Source organism: Frankliniella occidentalis, unplaced genomic scaffold, assembly GCF_000697945.3.
Source record: "Frankliniella occidentalis isolate FOCC.00 unplaced genomic scaffold, Focc_3.1 Scaffold322, whole genome shotgun sequence".
NCBI lineage: Eukaryota > Metazoa > Arthropoda > Insecta > Thysanoptera > Thripidae > Frankliniella > Frankliniella occidentalis.
Genome location: NW_026267446.1, coordinates 127,431 through 133,305, shown reverse-complemented (window position 1 = coordinate 133,305; position 5,875 = coordinate 127,431). Strand labels below are relative to the sequence as shown.

At 52.0% G+C, this 5,875-nt stretch overlaps 1 long non-coding RNA gene across 1 annotated transcript in view; it reads left to right on the top strand.

Moving 5' to 3' along the window:
* LOC113207866 (uncharacterized) overlaps nt 1–2,848 on the top strand; it is a 66,653-nt gene extending 63,805 nt beyond the window's left edge. The window contains exon 3 of the long non-coding RNA XR_008011951.1: nt 2,801–2,848. This is a non-coding gene — a long non-coding RNA (uncharacterized LOC113207866). The remainder of the gene's footprint in view (nt 1–2,800) is intronic.
* Nucleotides 2,849–5,875: the final 3,027 nt, after the last annotated feature.

The following is a 5,875-nucleotide window of genomic DNA, read 5'->3' as shown; positions in this document are numbered from 1 at the left end:
GGGGGGGGGGGCAGAGATAGAGAGTGGTGAGAGAGCTTTTGGCCGGTCGATCGCTGGAACCTCTATACTATACCCAACCGTGTAGCTATAGTTTACGGGGAAAGGGGGAAGGTGCATTAGAATGAAAGAAAATCACGCTGTGTTTAGTTCCATATTTTACACAGAAGGTATATTTCCGTTTTTCGATGGCCTTCGCCATAGTGTTGTTTTTTTTTCGCGCTGAGTTGGGATCTGCAGCCGACGTTTTTGCGCGGCTTGATCGTCGAGTGCCGCAGCGCGCGCTTCACCCCCGCCTCAACCGCGCGCCACCCCGCGACAATTGTTGTCGAGTGTAGCAATATTGTTGCTGTATTTACACTGGCGCGCGCGGGCCGCGTGATAGAGTTGCCAACAATATCTGCTCGAACCATACAACCACCGTCAGGCGCAGGGACGTACGTGACACTCGGCGTGAAATCCACGTCGGGGGAAAAGGGGACGACGGGGGGATTGGATAGGATGAACACTGCGCGGAATCGGGCGGGAAAATGGAGCTGGGAAATAAACTGACAATTGTTAAATTCGTGTCAAGTGGGATTTTAACACCCCCGACAAGAGACATGTTTTATCCAGTGCACTGACACGCAACCTTCAGCGCAGCTTCCAAGATGCTAATATTGCATCAAATAATACTGAGAACGGATCCAATTTGTAATAAAACCTTGAATGGCTGCACGTTCAACGCGAAGAATGTGAAAATCCTGAAACAACGCAGGTTTTGAAATGACCTATATTACACGCACAGAACATGCATGATTGCTCGATGAATGAACCGACTAAGGCGTTGCGCGTCTGCGGTGTGGTGGGGGCGCGGCGGGGCGCGGCGAGCGCGGAGGTGTTGAGGCGGAATGCTGCTCTGAGGGGGCGCCACTCATCGGGCCATTGTGATATGACACTCTGGCCGGGACCTTGTTGTTGTTCGTATTGTAGTCGCTACAATGTACCACAACAATGGTCTTGCTGGAGCGCGCTGGAGTGCGCGGCCGGCCGCCGCCACCACCCATGTCGCCGGCGCAGCGTATGGTATGGGCGTCCGAGAGCGCTGCACGTGCGGTCGCGAACGGAAACCTTGCATGGAGAGCGTGGTTTGTTGTGGTTATTGAGTAGTCTAACCGAAGGAAAGGGATAATGGCCTTGAATGCTTACATTTTTCTGCCTTGGGTTTTCAGTAAAATGTTTAGAATTTTATTCAACCCTCAGGAATTTTATTAAAAAACACGTATTTGAAACTTTTGTTGAGGGGGGGACGTCTTGGTTTTCCCAAACCGCCATGAAAACCAGGACGTCGTTTTTACCGTGTGAATTCTTCTTAACTTTTAATCTTGCATCTCAGTGGTAATTCAGGTGATCTCTAAAAAAGCTTTGTAAAGTTTTCATTTTACTTTTTCAGTCAAATCTTTTTAAAATTTTGAATAAAAAAGCCTAATTACCCGAAAGCAGGACCGCGATGTAACAAACAGATGCGTTGCTGATCTTTGCTGTGCACGCGCCACAACGCGTCCGGCCCTTGCTCCTGCTGCCGCCACTTCCTTACATCGCAGGTGCAATTTCCTTTACACCTTGGTGACGACGACGTGGCGGCGAACAGGGAGAAGTGTTGGGGAAGACAGAGGAAGGTGAGGGGAGCGGGAGGAGGTAAAAGGAGAGGGGGGTGGAGGAGAACCCGTCGCGCACTGAGTGACGTCGAGGGTCCTCCATGTCCGGTTCCTGTCCTCTACTACCCCCCTCCCCACGCCCCCCGTCTCCTCCACCCCTTACTCTTCTGTCCCCGGTGTCAACCGCGCGAGCGACGCGCCTTGCCCTGTTGGTGCGATGCAGTGCACCCACGGTATGTAATGGTTCCGTGTATGGTATTGCCTTGTAATTTATAGAAATGAAACTGTTGCAAAATCCCTTCGGAGTTTTAAATTAGCTATGTGCTAAAACAAGAAAGAAACAACTGCTTTAAGGCCGCTAGCTTGCACCTTCCCTCGTCCTTCAACATTTAATATTATTTATGCTACGTATTCTTATTGATCCTTCCACTTTTTAATTCTTTTCTTGCCAAAATATCACTCTCTTTTTAAAGGTTAGCCAATTTTTGGCCACGTTGAAGACCAAATTTTAGGATTCTTTTGGAGAAGACCAAATTTCGGTCAGCATCAAAGGGTACCAAAATTTGTACTTTCTAAAGGAATGCAAACATTTGGTTTAAAGCGAAAATTAGCCAAAATTTTGTCAAGCAAGGTGACCACGGCGTTGAGAGTGTAGAGCCGCCTAAGAGTTGTTTCCCTTTGGAGCTATACGTGAGGTAAGGTTCTCGCGGCCTTTGCCCCCCCCCCCCCCCTCTTCCTTCTCTCTCTATATCTCTCTCTTTCTCTGCCCTCTCCCTCTCCGACGACGCCAGGCCGACAAAGCAGACGCCAGGTCCCAAGGCGTGGAAGCGGCGCGTTTTGCCTCAGACGCACGCCATCTTTTGTTTCCAGCTTTCCACACCAGTGTTTGATTGGTAAACAAGAGGCCACCGGTCCCCCTTCCCCTCTTTCCGATTCTGTTATGACCCGACCAACACCTGCCCGGGTCCGCATATGAGTCCCGGACCACCCAACGCGACGACCAAAAAATCGCTTTGCTTTGTTTTAATAAACGCAAAAAAGGATTAAAAAATGACAATCGTTAACGTTTCTTTTGCCTGGTATGATAAATATTTTACTTTTTCGGGATCGAGCCGAACTGTTTTCAGTGGCTTTCAAAACTAAAATAAACTGTTTATGCATTACAGGTTGCTGTTGCCTGTTGGATACCTTGCTACGCTACGTAGCTCCCAGGGTAAGTTTTGTAACCCTAATAATATCCTTCCACAGGACGCCATGAGTGTGGCGGCCATTTTCTGTCCCGGGTCCGTAGGGTTCCCGGTTAGGCAGCGCCCAGCTCCGATGGGACGCGGAGATAAGCCCGCCCCGGGTCCAGACACAGGCTCCGCCTCGCCCCCTCCGGTCCTGCGGCCCCTCCCCCCGGGCCAGCGCAGCGTACATTGCCAGGAAAGAGCGCTCAGCTTCCCATGGCATTTTGGAATATACCCCGGAGGCGGCTGATTCGCCCCGCCCTCTTCCGTAGGTAGACTGTGCCACTTGCACGCGTGCGGGTGGGTTGCCTACTCGCCCTCCGTAAGGCGCCAAGTAGCCGCTGCCGGTGATCGGTGATGGACAAGACCGGCCTCGACCGTGTACGTGTCGCTCGGCGTGTCGTAGGCGAGACACCTGCCTTGAGTGCGACCCAGACAGTGGGTTTTGGTTACTATCCCCGACTGCTACAAATTTGGTATCGACGGGTATCGACCGCGCAGTCGGAAGAGTACTGTACATCACACGTGTGATCTTTTCCACCGTCTCTCCTGCGGTCTCCCGCTGCAAACTACAGTACTAATTTGTTCTCGCTGCACGGCAAAATCAGTGCGTGATTTTATGAGAAAAATTTAAAAACGCAAAACCTTTCTTCTGTTACTTTGAGGAAACTTGTCAGATTTTGAGGTTATTTCATCAACAATAAATGGGAAAAATGTCCACACTTTTAGTGGAGACCTCGAAAACTATGAGAAGTTTTCCGCAAACTATGAAGTTCTCGAAAGTTTTACCTTGTTTTTTTCTCAAAACATCGGACATTTTCTAAATACCGTGTGCGGTGTGAGGTTTATTTTCGTAACATTGTGGCCTGCAATCTGAACTATTATTGCGACCATCCTACCCTCTCGGCCCGCCGGCGCCAAACGCTCCGTGTTTACCGGAACCGGAAGGTTGCGATCCGTTCCATCCGGAGTGCGCCATGGCCGCGCGCACGCCCGCGCACGAGAAGAGGGGTTTCCAGGAGTTTGAGAGGGAAGAGGTTTCCAGCTGGTTCCCTGCGAGCGCCGCGGGGCCGCCCACGCCCCACCCTGCCCCGCCCCGCCCGCGCTTCATATTGCACGCTTCCCCTCCGCCGCACCCGCGGCCCGCGGCAGCCCCGGGGCCGCTGCTGCGGAGAGGCTTGTAGAATTCCATAATATCCCCTGAACTTCCGGGCCGGTGAGCGGACGGGGTGGGGTGGGGGTGGGGGGAGCCTGGCGCTTGTCTCCCGTCGTCATACGCACCATGGTGGGCCACCCTCGCCCCCCTTGGAGCTTCCCGTGCTTACCGTGCGCACTTTTGACGAATTTGACGCTGCGGTGGGACCATTACTGTTTGGAGGACAGTTGTCATTGTCAATGACAAGTTGCCATTGTATGCCAACCTCGTGTGAGAAAACAACTTAAGACACAAACTTGTTTTTATTGTATATCGACTGTTGCCCGTTGCTGTTTGTTGTCCGCACCTCCTGCGCTTCGCGGCGATGGCTGCGCCCCACTCTCCCGACAGCCCTGCACACGCCCCACCGGCGGGTCGTGTTCTCCCTAAAAGCGATCAAGTCGACACGAGGGCCTCCTGATCAAGCGCGTTATTTTCTCCCTTTCTATTTCCCGTGTCCCCCTTTTATGCCTTTTCTCCCCGCCCGCCTCATATTTTCCTCGTGTTCCCCTTATTTCTTTTGACCTCCTTTGGCGCCATTGCTGCTTGCTTTCTCGATCGGCCACGACGACGGCGACGACGACGACGACGACGACGATGATGATGTTGTGTGCCTTGTCGCCCAACCTTGCGATGAAAATCAACGTGGGCGTACAGTAAGTCAACACATTTTTGGGTGACCCCCTCTACTCCTCGGCAGCGTTGCCTGCCTGCGTCTCCTGGTGCGCCCCAAAGGCCCCACCAATCAAGCAATCCTGGGGGAGTTTTTGATAAGGAGGGTGGCGGCGAGGGGCGGCCGGCGAGGCCGGGGACTGGGGAAGGGGGGCTGTGACTTTGACTTGCAGGTGATGATGATAATCTTGATGGGGAAGCGGACGACAAACGTAGGTCGGCGAGCAAACACAGCCAAACGATGGCACGGCCCACACTGTCAAAATCTTCCGAACATATTCTCTAAAGGTGAGTTGTGGTTGAAAATTGGATATCGGTAAATACAATTAATGAAGTAGAGAAACTTATTCAGTTGAAAATCGTTATTGCAAAGGATGTGGCATTTTGCTTTGCTAGGTTTGAACTGTGTGCGGTCCGAGAGGGAATGTAATTCCGCGTCACACCTGTAATGTGACAACACCACACTAGTTTTTTCAGTGCCTTTAAACGAATTTTCTGTTATATTCACATTTCTTTGAGCGCAGCTACGTTAAGTTGGTGAGCTGCGAAGGTCTCCACTGCCCGAATCCTATTATGAAACCCGTATTATGCACGTGGGAGTTAAATCTGATTAACACATCTCCAAATGAAACACGCTGTTGAGGCGAGGCAGTGTACCAGGGAGCGGGTAGGAGGCTGCTTGCAGCAAAATGCAAGACTTTAATATTCATGTCCGCGAAAGTAGGGCGGATGAAGAAGGGGAAAGAGGAGGGCAGCGTGGAGCAGGAGAGCGTCGTCACTCCTACCCCTACTCTTCCGACCGCTCGCGTTCGTGCGCCCCATGGGCCCCCCGTACTGCCCTTCTCTCATGCCCCTCGCCACCCCATACCGCCCCCACCTCGTCCCATCCCATCCTTGTCCCCCCTGTCCTCCCACCCCTTCCTCGCGGCGTGTCCACGTGGCAGGGTGGGTGGCACTGGCACGGGCGAGAAGCTCTCCACAGAAGTTTGCCTCGCGGACCGAAAGTACTAGTCAACCCGTCAACCCCTTTGAGAAATCAGGCAACTCCGTTTTAAAAGTCACCAATGCACAATAATTGGATGTAGGAGTACAGGTATTTCCTCTCTTTTAGAAAGTGAAATAAATTCAAAACAATATATTATATA